At 58.7% G+C, this 13518-nt stretch overlaps 1 protein-coding gene across 2 annotated transcripts in view; it reads left to right on the top strand.

Moving 5' to 3' along the window:
- The window catches only part of NDST1 (N-deacetylase and N-sulfotransferase 1), a 90922-nt gene that overhangs the window by 24452 nt on the left and 52952 nt on the right, over positions 1-13518 (top strand). The window contains exon 1 of one of the 2 annotated variants that reach the window (XM_062188839.1): positions 4250-4346. The exons of the other annotated variant lie outside the window; for it this stretch is intronic. The gene's annotated coding sequence lies outside the window, so the exon portion shown is untranslated. Of the gene's footprint in view, positions 1-4249; positions 4347-13518 lie in introns of those variants that run through there. 2 annotated transcript variants of the gene reach the window in all.

Raw genomic sequence — 13518 nt, 5'->3', positions numbered from 1 at the left:
CCATTTTACAGATTTCCTCCCTCATTTGTTCAGTAGCTCTGAAAGTCTTCCAGGAAGCAAATAGCACTTGCCCTTTGTCTGAATAATTCAAGGTGTCTGTGTGGGTGCGTGTCTGTCTCTCTCTCTCTCGCTCTCTCTCTCACACACACACACATGGTAGACAGTTCCACCATGTGGTCAAGACTGTAATTATGGTGGCTATGTTCTCGAAACCACAAGTCAGGTCACGTGGTTGGACAGAGGCTATTTTCTGCCCCCACTAAAGTCCCAACATGAAATCACATGTATTACACATTCATGGAATCACTGTATTTTTTTTTTTTTTTGCTTTTTTTTTTTTTTTTAAGAAGCAAATGACATGATACTTGGGTTGTATTTGACAAATCCTACTCTGGTTTTGGGAAAATCACTAGAGCTGTAAAGGGGAAGTTGAGTAGGTCTCTAAGGCAGAGAAAGAAGTTGGGCACAGCACCCTCCAGGCAAGGAGCACCTTCTGGCTGGGAAACTGGAGATGCAGGCTACAATGGGCAACAGTGTTTGTCTTGGTTACTTTTGGCTTCCATTGTTGGGAAGCCACACCCTAGCCTCCTGGGCAGTAAGCTGTGGCAGACCCCTAAAACAGCATGGCTAATTACATTGTGTCTTGTGTATTTATGGGTCTGCCTTTGGCAGCCTTGGGGGCAGGCGCTGTGTATCTGTCTGGTACATCTTTCTGTCCCTCCTTTCCCCTCTGCCCTACCAGGAAGGTATGAGGAAGACTGTAGAAGAGTGAATGAATGAGTGATGCACAGTGTGTGGCATTTGGTTGGTAGACCGCATCCTTTGTTTTACTTTTAATCGCTTAACTTGCACTCCATGTTCACTGGTGGCCCACCGGTACCTGATGCTGCAAGGCACTGGGCATGAACTTTGTCCTGCCCACAATGAGCATACACTCCAGAGGGAGAGGCAGCTGATGGCAAGGAGCTAGGAGGGCCCTGAAGAAAGAGGGAGATGCAAGGTGTGTCCCAGGAGCCTTAGGGAAAGCCCAGGAGGAAGTGAAGTTTAAACTGCCACCTAAGGGATGCAGGTGAGTCATTTGGCTAACATTTATGTAGTGCTTATCCTTTGACGCCACCACACTAAGGGCTTTGTAGAAGTTAACTCACTGCGTCATCACAACACCTGTAGGAAGCACATACGGTTGTTACCCACACTGCACAGCTGAGGAGAGGGAGCCCAGAAAGGTGGACAAGCTGGCCCAGGGTCGTGTGGTTCCTATGTGGCAAAGCCAGGATTCGGTCCCAGGAAGTCTGGAGTGCACAGGCTCACAGAGGAATTGGGCAAAGGGGGAGGATACGGTGCACCGTTTAGGACAAAGACATGGCGGGACTGGGCGACAAGTCAGAGGATTCCTCCGAGAGCAGAGGAAGCCATTGAGATTCTGAGTAGGAAACAGGCACCAGGAGCTTGTGTTTGCAAGCTGGAGGGAGGGTGAACGGTGAAAAGGCTGTTTTCAGGCAGAGACATGGGGGACTTGGACTGGGCATGCTGATGAAGGAGAAATGAGAGTGGGTTGGGGAGGAAAACCGCAGGCTGGACCAATGGGACTGGCTCACAGACAGGGTTGGGGACAAGGATGTGGCATCCATATTTGGGACTGGACATAGGAATTCAACACATGGAGCAGGCAGAGATGCAGGTTTGGGTGGAACATGGCAGGTTCAACTTTGATGTGTTGAATTGGAGCTGATCTTGGGACGACCAAGGGTGGTGTCCGGGGGCCAGTGGGGGCCTCCTGGGGCTGAGGTGGAGCACCAAGGTGGTGGTGAGGGGAGGGAGGACCAGGGCATCATCTCCAGTAGGTCCTTACCTGGACCCACAGGGGTCAGCTTCCTGGTGGGACCTGGGTCTCTCCTCCCTACAGGCTCTCTGGAGGGCAGCAAGCTGGAAGGCTTTAGGCCCAGCTCAGAGAGCAGCAACTTTGAAGACTCAAGGATAGGCAGAGCTGTCACACGTGTGGAATTACCCCACGCACAGGCTGCCCCCCAAAATGCTGAGAGCATGCCTGCTGTGGATCCACAGCTCCACTAGGAAGAAAACTGGCTCTTGCTCAGCTCGGGGAAGGGAGCCTGGATCCTTGACCTTGGCTTCTTCCCCTCCCCCGCCCCCTCCACCTGCTCAGCCTGCTAACAGCTCTCATCCCACCAGGCTCTCTGGATCTCCGGCCCTGTGCATGGAACCATTCCCAAGGTGCCCCAGCCTCCGTCCTGTCCCCCGCCCCCCATCTCCAGTGTTCTTCCTTGTGCCGTGCCTCCTGCTTCCCCAGCTCCACGCAACACTCAGCTTTTCCTGAGTCCACCTCATGTGGCCTTTGCACGGCGTGCTCTATCACCCCACCCCAGCTTAGCCTACCCACTCTGAGCAAGTCCCCTCAGTAGGGCACTTGCCTGGATTCTCTGAAGGAGGCCCTGAGCTTGACCAGCCTGTGGACACAGAGAAGGGCACGTGGGCCATCTCCTATACAGCCTGGACCATTGTTGAAAGTGCAGACTCACTCATTGTTGAAAGTCTCAGCCCTCACCTCCCTGGCTGGGGGCACACAGCCTCACTCAGACTGTGTTTGTTAAATCTGCCCAAGACCCAGACCATCTTCAAGGCCTTTACCCTGCTGCCGTGGGACACAGATCAGACCAAGGAGAATTTGCTGGTCTCTCTGGCCAGACTGGTGAGGTGGCTGCAGGATGGACTGGGATGGGACAAGACCATCCTCTGTGGCCTGCAGTTGGGCCTCCCCCTTGCGCTCAGCCCTCTGTGCTTACACCCCACGCAGAGGTATCACACGGGCACACAGGGCAGTCAGAGCCTGGTGCCACCCCGCTGCTGCTCTTGGTTTAGGCCTCAACATCTGAGCCATGAGTGGGGAGTGCACTGAGCAGAGCTGCTCTGCTCTGCTTGCTCCTGGTGTTTTTTTGTTTTTGTTTGTTTTTTTTTTTTTTTTGTTTTGTTTTTTGACAGGGAGAGTTAGAGACACAGGTCTTCCTTCCGTTGGTTCACACCCCAAATGGCTGCTACTGCCGGCGTGCTGTGCCGATCCGAAGCCAGGAGCCAGGTGCTTCCTCCTGGTCTTCCATGTGGGCCAAAGCACTTGGGCTATCCTCCACTGCCTTCCCGGGCCACAGCAGAGAGCTGGACTGGAAGAGGAGCAACTGGGACAGAATCCGGCGCCCCAACCGGGACTAGAACCGGGGTGCCAGCGCCGCAGGCAGAGGATTAGCCAAGTGAGCCGCGGCGCCAGCCTGCTCCTGTATTTTTGAACCTGGTTCCTGTAGTTAGATAATTCTGAGCCCCTGAGGCTACTTAGGAATTCACCAATCTCCAAATTTGCCTCCCCCCTTACCCTACTCACAGGCAGTCAGGGTCTGGGAGGGGTGGGGAGGTGCCTGCTAATCAGCACCATTGGAAATCTCAAGGGGTTCACTCTTGATGCTCTTGGAGGTCAAACAGCCCTGGGCTGGGGTAGTCAGATCTGAGTGCAGCTTTGCTCCTCTCTTCTGTCTCTGGGCCTCAGTGTTCCCATCTGTTTAGTGGGCATAACCACTGTAACCTAGCATTCAGGGTAGGGAACAGGTTTTGGGGGCAAGGGGTTTGCACAAGTCCTCCACACCTTCAGGGGCCTGTTGTGCACAGGCGAGTGGTACACAGCTGGGAACGTTCTACTGAACAATGGAACCAGTCAGTGAGCCAGCTAATCACGATAAAAGGAGGAAAGGAGTTTTCAAGAGTCAGGGTGAGGCTGTGTGCTGGTGGCGCTGCCTGGGACCCGGCTGGCCAAGCCTCGTGCGGAGGCGCGGGAGGGCGCCGCGAGCCCACAGGGGCAGAGCCGGGCGCCCCCTCGGGCCCCGGAGGCGCGGCGGGAGCGGGCTTTGTCTGCCTGCTGCTCGCCGCGCTTCTCCAGACCCCCAGCGCTGCTCCGGCCCTGACCCCAAAGAACTTGGTGGCGTCCCCCGGGCTTTGTTTCCTCGGGGTCACCGCCCTCGGGAGGCCCGGCAGCCTCGCCGGGCCTTCGTGGGTCCCGCATCCGACGCCCCCTCCGGCCCCCGCCCCCTACCCGCGCGGAGACAGGGGTCAAAGGCAGCCCGCGTCACGTGGTCGCCGAGCAGCACCGAATCGGCCGAGAGAGCCGAGGGAGAATCCGGGTGGAAGCCGAGAAATCCAGCCCCGGTCGCAGCGCCCGGTCCCGCCCCGGCCCCCGCCCCGGGGCGCTCGCCGCACGCCCGCCGGCCGCCCCGGCCTCCGCTGCGCAGCTCCGCGCGCTCCGCGCGCTCTGGGATCGAACCCGCGCCTGCCGCCGAGACCCCGGGCAGGTAAGCGCCGCGCCGGCCGGGACTAGGGCGCAGGGCCGGGGCCCCTCGGCGCACCCCTCCGCGCCCCAACTTCCAGCCTTCAGGGCGCCCCCTCCCCGCCGCGGGACGGGCGGAGGCCTCGGGCTCCGGGTGCCGCGGGGGCCGGGCCTGGGGGGCTGGGCACCGCGAGGGATGGGGATGGCGCGGGCGGCGGAGCGGGCGCGGCGGCTGCGGCGTGGGCCGGGGGTGGGAGCGACGGGCGCCGGCCGCGAAGGGGTTAACCCCGGCCCGGGCCGGAGCCCGAGCCCGAGCCCGAGCCCGAGCCGGAGCCCCGCGCGCACGCCCGCCCGCCCAGGGGTGGGGGCCCGCGCGTCCCAGTGGCGTCCTGCCGTGCAGGTAGGAGGCCGGCGGCCCGCGCCGGCCAGCCCCCTGCCGCCGAGCCCGCGGGGCCGAGCCGGGCGTGCAGGCCGCGCGGGGCCCGAGCGGGCGCGGGGCGGGCGGGCGGAGTCTGCCGGGCCCGGCGTGGGGGTGGCGGTCGCACGCGGGGTGGGGGCCGCGGCGGGCCGGGCGCGGGCGAGGGCAGCGCGGCAGCTGTAGGTCACGGATAATGTCACTCGCGAGGAATGCCCCCTCCCCCTCGCCTGCTCGCGAACAGGGGAAACTTTTGTCTGGCGAAGGAGGGGGTTAGGGGCCGAGTCCCAGATCGGGAAGGGGAAGGCGGCCCGACCGGTTTGCTGCCGGCTCTCGGGCGGCCTGGTCTCTAACTCCCTCCTCCCTCAGCCTCTCCGGTGCCCCGCCGAAGGAGCCCCCACCCCAACCCCCTTGCCCGCACTATGACGCCTTGGGACAGGAGTGAGGAGGGGGCTCTGAGACCCCCTGGAACCTTGGCACCGGGCGCGGGCCAGTGCTGTGCTGGGAGCCCCTGAGGCTGGGGGTGTGCAGAGCCCCACCCCCTCGGCCCCATTGCCTGACATCCCTGCCCCCCCCCAGTACTGCCCCAGCCCCCTAGGTCGGATAGCCCTTGGTGTTTGTCAGTATGCAGCTGTGTGACCTTGAGCAGGTTCCTTCCCTCCCTTTCGCCTCAGCTTCCTCACCTGTAAAATGGGGGGAAAATGCAGTAGCTGGAATGGGCCTGTGGCCCCGCAGTAGAGGGTAGCAGCTTGTATTCAACAAGTCCTTACTGCACATCTGCCTAGCGCCATGCCCTGGACTCATTCACTGGTTTACCCTACAGCGTCCAATTCTTCCGGATCATTATGCGCCATGTTTTACAGTGGGGGAGACTGAGGTACACACTGGCAAAGGTCACACAGGTAGGAGGTGGGGAGCTGGGTCCTTGCTGTCTCAGCTGCAGGTCTCCCCCAAGGCCTGACTTCCTTGCTTGTGGTTTCATTTTCAGTTGAACTGATGTGGACCCTGCTCCTCTCCCGCACCGCCCTTACCCCTGATGACGCTCCCCTCTGCCTGGTGCTTGTTCTGGGTGATGTCTTGTGCCCTGGCTCTTGTCAGTGCGGGTGGCCCGAGCGGGAGGGCAGCTCAGTTAGAGCTTGGGCCTGCGGCTCCGGCATGGTCCAAGTTCGGTGGCTGGCCAGGTCTGTGGCAGGAACGCTGTCCCAGTGTGGGTGGCGCAGGGAGGAGCCTGTCTCCCTGGCTCCAGCTGGGGACAGCTGGTGGCTTTGTCAACAGGCTTCTCCCCAGCACCCTGGGGATGGCCAAGCCTTTCATCTGCATTCAGACCAGGTCACTTTCAGATCAGCAGGGGGCAGAGGTAGGGCTCAGAAGTGGAGCCCTCGTGCAGAGGAGAGAACTAAGGCCGAGGGATTTCGCTCCCAAGGGTGCCCTTGTGTGACTTAGCCACTGGCCAGGTCCTCATTGCTAAACAAATGCTGTCGACGTCCTCGCCGCAGAGGTCCCAGAGCCCAGTGACAGGGGTGGACTTTGAGCCAGTGGCACAATTGCCCAATCCTCATGTACACACAGGTTCCTGAGCATGCTGGCACAGTGCTGGGCCCCCAGCAAATGCCCACGAGTGAGTGTGTGGGGTGTTTAGACTTCCCCTGGCTTTTGCACCCTGGGCTGGCCCTGTCTTTCGGTGGGAGTGTCGTGTCTAACTACCTATCAGGCTGTGATTGGGGGTCTTGAGTAATTACTTAAAAAATGGAAAACAAATTGCTGCTTAATTAGGAACATCTTAAAACCCAGGGCTGAGGGACAATGTGGTGGGGAGAAAGGTTGTGGGGAGTAGCCTCCCTGCTCCAAGAACTATTCCCCCATGACTGGACTTTGCAGGATTGGTGGCCTTTTCCTGGGCCCCAGGCACAGGGAGTCCCCCTGGGCTGACAGCTAGCTACCTTCCTGCTTGGAGGAGCAAGAGTGGAAATTCTACAGCTTAGCTGCACTCTGAGGAGACTCAGAAGAGTGGGACTTAAATAAGGGGCCTGGAAGGGTGAAAGGGATCCCCAGGGCTGGGGCTCCCCTTGTCATGTGATCAGAGCCGAAGGAGAGGTCTCTGGGAAGGAAGAGCGCTCACAAGCAGAATAGTGAGCCTCCTGTCACAGAGGGGTATGCAAGGAACGGTTTTGCAATCCAAGCTGAGGATGTGGTGAGGAATGTGAGCTCACGGAGAAGCCGTGGCAGCTCAGAGATGGCCTGTGAGCTCAGCAGCCCAGTGTCTCCCTGCCTTGGGCTTGGGACCTGCTTGACCACGCTGTGGGCCCAAAGCCAGGCTTCACTCTCTAGAGACCGGGCAGACTTCGGCTGGCTTGGAATTTGGTTTTGAGTATGGCTTGAAATATCTGAACTGTTTGGAGAGCTTGGATATTCTTTACTTGAAATGGAATGTTAGAGTAATTTGTTAAATATGTATGGAAACTGCCTGTGGCTGGGGTGACAGGGGACAGGGAATGAGGTGAGGCCCTGCCGCTGGTTTCTGGCTCGAGAGGCTGCTGGTCTGATGGGGGAGGGAGGATCAGGGTGCAGGCTGTGTCAGACGGGCTTTGGAGGGTCAGCAGAGGGGACAAGCTCCCTAACTGCCAATGCCGGTCAGGCTCTCTGGAGGAGGAAGTGTTTTTGAGGATGAAAAGCTATGGGAAGGGGCTATGGGAGGCAAGATTGGTTTGTAGAGAGCCTGCAGCGTTCTGCTCTGGACTTTGTTCTGTGGTTGATAGAGGGGATGGAGGGTTGTAAGTAGCTGGTTGAGTCGGTGCCTGTTTCTGTGCCTTGTGCCAGGCACCATGCCAGGCTCTTTACAGATGCCCCATTGAAGTCTCACAATGCTTCTGCCATGCCCCACCCCCACCCTGTTTTCGGGTGGGGAAATAGAGGGTCGGAGGGGCGGGATCACTTACAGAACCGGAACTTGAACCCAGACCTGGAAGCTTTCCGCCCTGTGGTGGTGCTTTTCTCAGGGGTTGTTTGGGTGAGATGGTGGCAAGTGTGGCAGGATTGCGAGCTGCAGGGAGTTGATGTTCACTGTGGTCCTGCAGTGAGCAGACCAGGGTCTGACTTGGGTCTGACCAAAAGGGAAGAATGGGGAGGCAGCTGGGCTCTGCAGCTGCCTTGGGCATAACGGTCATTGTACGTGGCCTAAGGGTGACAGCTCTGGTAAGCTGCCTGGTCAGGAGGCCAGTGCACACGGAGAGTTGGAGAGGCTGTGGGAGGGTGCACCGGGAGGTTCGGCCTGGGGGAGCACTTTTGGTTCCCTCTTCACCCACGAATGTTAGCATTTGAGTGATGCTGGGCCCACTACCACCCTGCTGTTCTCATAGCTTTCAGCGCTGCCCCTCCTGCCCATCTTGGGCAAGGCTGTGCCTGGGAACGTCCTTGCACTTGGGAATCTGCTCAGCCCCGCTGTCCTTCCCAAGGCCTCAAGGAGGCTGGGCTGCGCGGGCCTGTGCGTTCAGAGGGCTCAACTGTCTGTGAAATAGGGTCCACCGTCAGGAAGGAAAGCTGCACCTGGAATCAGGAGTAGGAGTGAGGGGAAGGGCTGGTGGGATGGGATGTGAGGGGCGGGGAAGAGGAGAGTGACTGGCAGGGGAGGTTAAAGGCAGGGGCTGTTGATCTTGGGGGTCCCCAGCAAGCGTGCCTTCTCCCGCCTCTCGTGCTGTCACAAAGCTCTACCCATCAGCTTCAGTGTTGGAGCTCAGTGGACAGGGTGGGCGTTCTCGGTGCCTCGGTGCTAGAGCTGATCAGCCCCCAAAGCCCCTGTCTGCAGGGAGAGGAGTTTATGCTGGCTGCCTCCTGGCCTTTTTTATTCCTACCTGCCCGCTTTCTTTTAAAAAAGGATTTATTTATTTACTTTTTTATTTGAAAGGCAGATTGACAGAAGGGGTGGTGGTGGAGGGAGTAAGATCTTCCATCTGTTGGTTCACTCCCCAAGTGGCTGCAACAGCCAGGGCTGGGCCAGGCCAAAGCAGGGAGCCAGGAACTCAATCCAAGCCTCCCATATGGGTGGCAGAAACTCAAGCACTTGGGCCATCTTCCGCTGCCTGCCCAGGTGTATTAGCAGGGAGCTGGATTGGAAGTAGAGCAGCCGGGACTTGAACCGGCACTCCAATATGGGATGCCAGTGTTGCCAGCCGTGGCCCACTGTACCCCTAACAGCGGCCCCTGCCTTATTTCTTGATCCAGACTGGACTCACTTAAAAACGTGTGTAGTGAACGAGCACATGGTTATCCAAGGACGACGGCTGGGAGCTGGCCCAGCATATGGCCACAGCACCCCTGTCCCATTTCTCCTTAAATAGAGCCTGGCTTTTTCCCTCTCCCTGTCTGTGCCCCATCCCTTCCTGCCTCTGCATCTCTGTTCATGGCAAGGAGGCTGTACCCCAGGCCCTTCCCCTCATCTACCCCCAAATCCTCCCCCACCAGCACATAGCAAGGGTGTCACCTCTTCCATGCAGCCGTTCCTGATTGCCGAGAGGTGGCCCAGCTGCCCCCACCTTCATGTGTGCAGAGCCATTTTCTGGTTCTTCCAAGGCCCTTCCTCTCCTAGCTTGCCACTGTGGTTCCCTGCACATGTCTCGCCTCCCCTAGGTCCTGTGCATCCCAGGCAGGGGCGTGTGCATGGCCCACTTCCAGAGGGGTTGGGCAGTATTGCTGAGTGGAACCAGCAGTCCTGGGTTCAAATGCCAGTTCTGCCACCACTGGCCGTGCAATGTAGTGCAGTTTGCTCACATCTCTGTGGCCATCGGTTTCCTCGGCCATAGAATGGGGACGGGGACAGCCCTCTTTTGTTGGGAGGCTGAGGGAAGAGAGCAGTGAGTAGGAGCTGTTGGAGGTAGCAGTGGTTGTGATTCCCATTGACCGCTACTAGGGAGGAATCCTGAGTCAAGAAGGCTTTCACGGAAGAGAGAACCTGAGGCCTGGAGAGCTTGGCGGTTTGCGTGACGTCCCACCCAGGAAGCCCCACAGCACCGCCTGTGTTACACCTCTGTTTTTCCTTCTCTCCTGTCATCAAGGCTAAGGTGCTCAAGTTCATAGTCTCCGTCCCCACCCTGCTGGCCATGCTGGGCTGGCTGGAAGGCGGGGCTGGTGCCTGTGGCCGCCCTGGTGACCTGGGACACCTACCCCAGACTGCATACACTATGTGGGCTGGGGCTTGCTGAGACCTCCCATGCGGCCTCCCTATGCCCTGGGGAGGCGAGATCACAGGCAGGGAAATGGGCCTGGACTTGGGGCAGGTGACCAGGAGATGCAGGCAGAGCACAGGCCAGGAGTGGGGCTCCGGAGCCAGATGGGGTCTGAGTTCAAATCCCTGTTGAGCTTCCTGCTCACGGGGCGCTTCAGTTCTCCATCCGAACGAAGGGGCCGTGGCTGTGCTCACATCCCTGCGTCTAGAAGGATAATGCAGGGGAGGTGCTGCTCGGTCCATGCCTGCTTTGCTTGTGGTGAGTGTGGCTCACATGCATTCCACCCTCACAGCAGCTTTTGGAGAGGGGCTCTGCTGTTGTCCCTTTTAGCAGATGGGGCAACTGAGCTCCAGGGAGGGAGGTGGCCCAGGCTGCAGCTGTTAAAGCTCAAGGCGTTACATCCGGCATTGGTGGCTTTCTGGGGGGCTGCTCTGGCTGGCTCCTCAGACCTGATTGGTGGAGACCGGCTTCAGCTGGGCATGCTGAGGGCACAGCAACAGCCAGGGCAAGCCCAGATGGAGCGGGGGAGCGCCCAGCTTCTGCCGTTCGTGTGATGAAGACATGGTGGGGCTTCTGGCCTGGCTCAGACCTGAGGTCTGGCTCTGTGAGGGAAGGCTTGGATCCTGGGCATCCCTGGGCCGGTAGGGACTGGCCTGTCTGGGCAGATCCCTGGGTGGCGGTAGCCATTGCTTCGCAGCCACCTCTGGTTTACACCATCAACCTCACAATGAGCTGCCTGCCCAGGCAGAGACCAGGTGGGGAGAAATGAAGGTTGTCATAGCAGGGCCTTTACTCACGCAGCGCCGTCTGCCTGCATGCCCTTCCTCTTCTCCCTGCACCTGGGTGATGCTTGCTCCTGCTCTCACAGAGCAGGAGGGCCGCCCTTCACAGCTCTCCCTGATTCAGCCCCTGGAGTCAGTGGAGCAGCTGGTAACTTGTTAGACGTGCAAATGATCCAGCCCCCTCCTCCCCCCAGAACCACTGAGTCACATACCCTGGGGTACCGTCTAACGACTTGTGTTTTCAGGAGCCCTCAGGACAGGGCAGTTCTGGTTTCTGGGTTAGGTCTCTGGATTAGGCCTCAGAGGCCCAGCAAATGGGAGGGCCCCAGAGCAAAAACCAGGTTCTTTCTGTCTGTCTTTAAGGAGTCACCCCTTGGAACAGCTCCCTGGGACACTGCGAAGGGAACAGCATATTGCAGGAGACAGGGCCTGGGAGAACCTGAGGAAGGCAGAACTGGGGGATTGGAAGAGGAGAGGAGTTTGTGGGTGTTGAGTATGGTGCCAGTGACAAACCAGCTGTGTCCTGGGGCTGGAGCCAGAACTGGCGCCTGGCAGAGCGTGGGTCCTGCCTTGGAGGGTGGTATCTGCCCAGGCACGTGTGTTCTGTGCAGTTGTTGTGGCCAGATGTGGTCCAGAGGGCTTAGGGGCCTCAGCTGTCACAAGTCCAGGGGCTTTAAGCATCTCGGTCATCTTAATGACCATCATAATTGCTGCTTACATGTATGGACAGCTTGTAAATGCTTCCTAGGTCCTTCCATGCCACCCCATCTGGAGGAATCTCCAGAGCAGTCCAGCAGGTATACAGGCACTATTATTGTCCCCATTTTAAAGGTTTATTTATTTGAGAGGTAGAGTTACAGATAGGGAGAAACAGAAAGATCTTCCTACTGCTGGTTCACTCCCAAAGTAACCACAACAGCCAGAGCTGGGCCGATCCAAAGCCAGGAACCAGGAGCCTTTTCTGGGTCTCCCATGAGGGTGCAGGGGCCCAAAGCGCTCAGGCCATTCTCTGTGCTTTCCCAGGCCATAAGCAGAGAACTGGATCAGAAAAGGAGCAGCTGGGACACAAACCAGTGCCTATATGAGGTTCCAGCGCTGCAGGCAGAGGCTTAGCCTACTACTCCCCTGTTATCCCAATTTTATAGATGAAAATACTGAGAATGTTCAGCTCTAAGGAAGTAGATCTAGGAATTCCACAGAATGTTCTAGGTACTTAGAAACATGCTCTCATTGGAAGGTGGATCTTAGAGTGTCTGTGTAGTAGGCATAACTTAGATTGGTTTTCTAAAAACATTCCCAGCTATACATTCTGTCGCACACAGAACTGGGGTGGCATCAGCAAGCACACCCCCTCCCTGGGGGGATGGCTGATGGGATTGTGTTGGGGTGGTCAGAGCTCCAGCCCCGAGGTGGGGCCTCTACTGCTCCCTGGTTGGTGGATGGATCATCTGGGGCTCAGAGAGACTCAGTGGTGACTTTGAAGCCCCACAGCAGAAGCACGAGACCTACCCAGAGCAATAAAGTGGGGCTGCTTGGGTCGCGACCAGAGCCCACCCCGCACCATGCTATTCTTTCCTGTTTCGATGTCACCAAGGTCCGTCCCCGTGCCCAGGGCCTTCCCTGGCACAGGCAGAAGCCCCTGCATCTCGAAGTCGGGGGATTGAGGCCCAGGGATGAGCACAGGCTCACCCATGGCCATTCAGGTGTCCGAGTCATAGTTGGGACCGGAGAAGCGCTTGTTGTCCAGAGACTGTCCCCCATCTTGCAGGCTGGGTAGCTGTGGCCCTCAGGGTGGCCCAGGGCGGTTCTGGGGGCAGAGCCCTGGGAGAAGGTTGCCAATAAGGGGTGGAGCAGCTTCCCAGAGGAAGGAGCCCAGGAGCCTGGCGCTCAGCGGAAACCGAGCGCCTTTGAGAGGATGTGCAGAACAATGGCAGGGGATGGGGGCTGCTGCATGTGAGAAGGGCTTCTCATGTCCTTTAAGGAAAAAGTGGGGTTTGCAGTTTGGACTTCTGTTCCCCTGCAGGATGTTTGTGTCACCCGCTGGCAGCAGGATCTCAGAGCCTGGGAAGTTTGTCAGGTGCTGGTATTGACAGACTCAGGGCTCCGGAGCTGGGTGGGCTCGATCCGGGAGTCGCCCCGTTCCACAGCCAGCGAAACAAAGGCTGAGAGGTGTTGGGGAGGTGGCTTTTGGAGGAGACCGCGGAGGGCTGGGGAGGAGGAGTACCAGGCTCATCTTGTGTCTAACAAGGGGCAATCCACCTAGACTTAGGCCTCCCAGGGCTGCAGCTGGGGAGGGGCCCTTGGAAGGGCTCAGTGCTGCTGGGGTGGGAGCAAGGCCAGGTCTGGTCCACTCGAGGCGGGCCCACTGTGGGAGACAAAGCTGAGATGGAGCGCTCAAAGAGGCCTCCCCCGTCCAGATGCCAGGCCCAGCTGTGCGCCGTCTGCCCAGCATCTAGGAGCTGTGAGTCACCCCCAGTGGGTGCACAGGCCATGGTGCGTCGTGATTCATTCTGTTCTCCCAGGCCTGCAGAGATGACGAGGCCCTGAGCCCTGATCCGTGCCCACGCCTATTCAGGAAGAGGCTGTGGGTCTGGTCTCTGAGTTTGCAGGCAAGAGGGGCCCAGGGGAGCCCTCTCCCTCTGCCCCTCCTGCCTCTTGAGTATCCATGATCTTGATCCATGCATTCCCAGCAGCCCAGGAACCTGTGAGCCCCCGAGGTTGGTTGCAACATGTTGTGGGCATTTCTGTGCATCCCTTTCTTGGAGGAAGAGCCTCTGGGTG

Source organism: Lepus europaeus, chromosome 4 (genome assembly GCF_033115175.1).
Source record: "Lepus europaeus isolate LE1 chromosome 4, mLepTim1.pri, whole genome shotgun sequence".
Taxonomy (NCBI): domain Eukaryota; kingdom Metazoa; phylum Chordata; class Mammalia; order Lagomorpha; family Leporidae; genus Lepus; species Lepus europaeus.
This window is presented reverse-complemented; position numbering and strand designations above follow the sequence as displayed.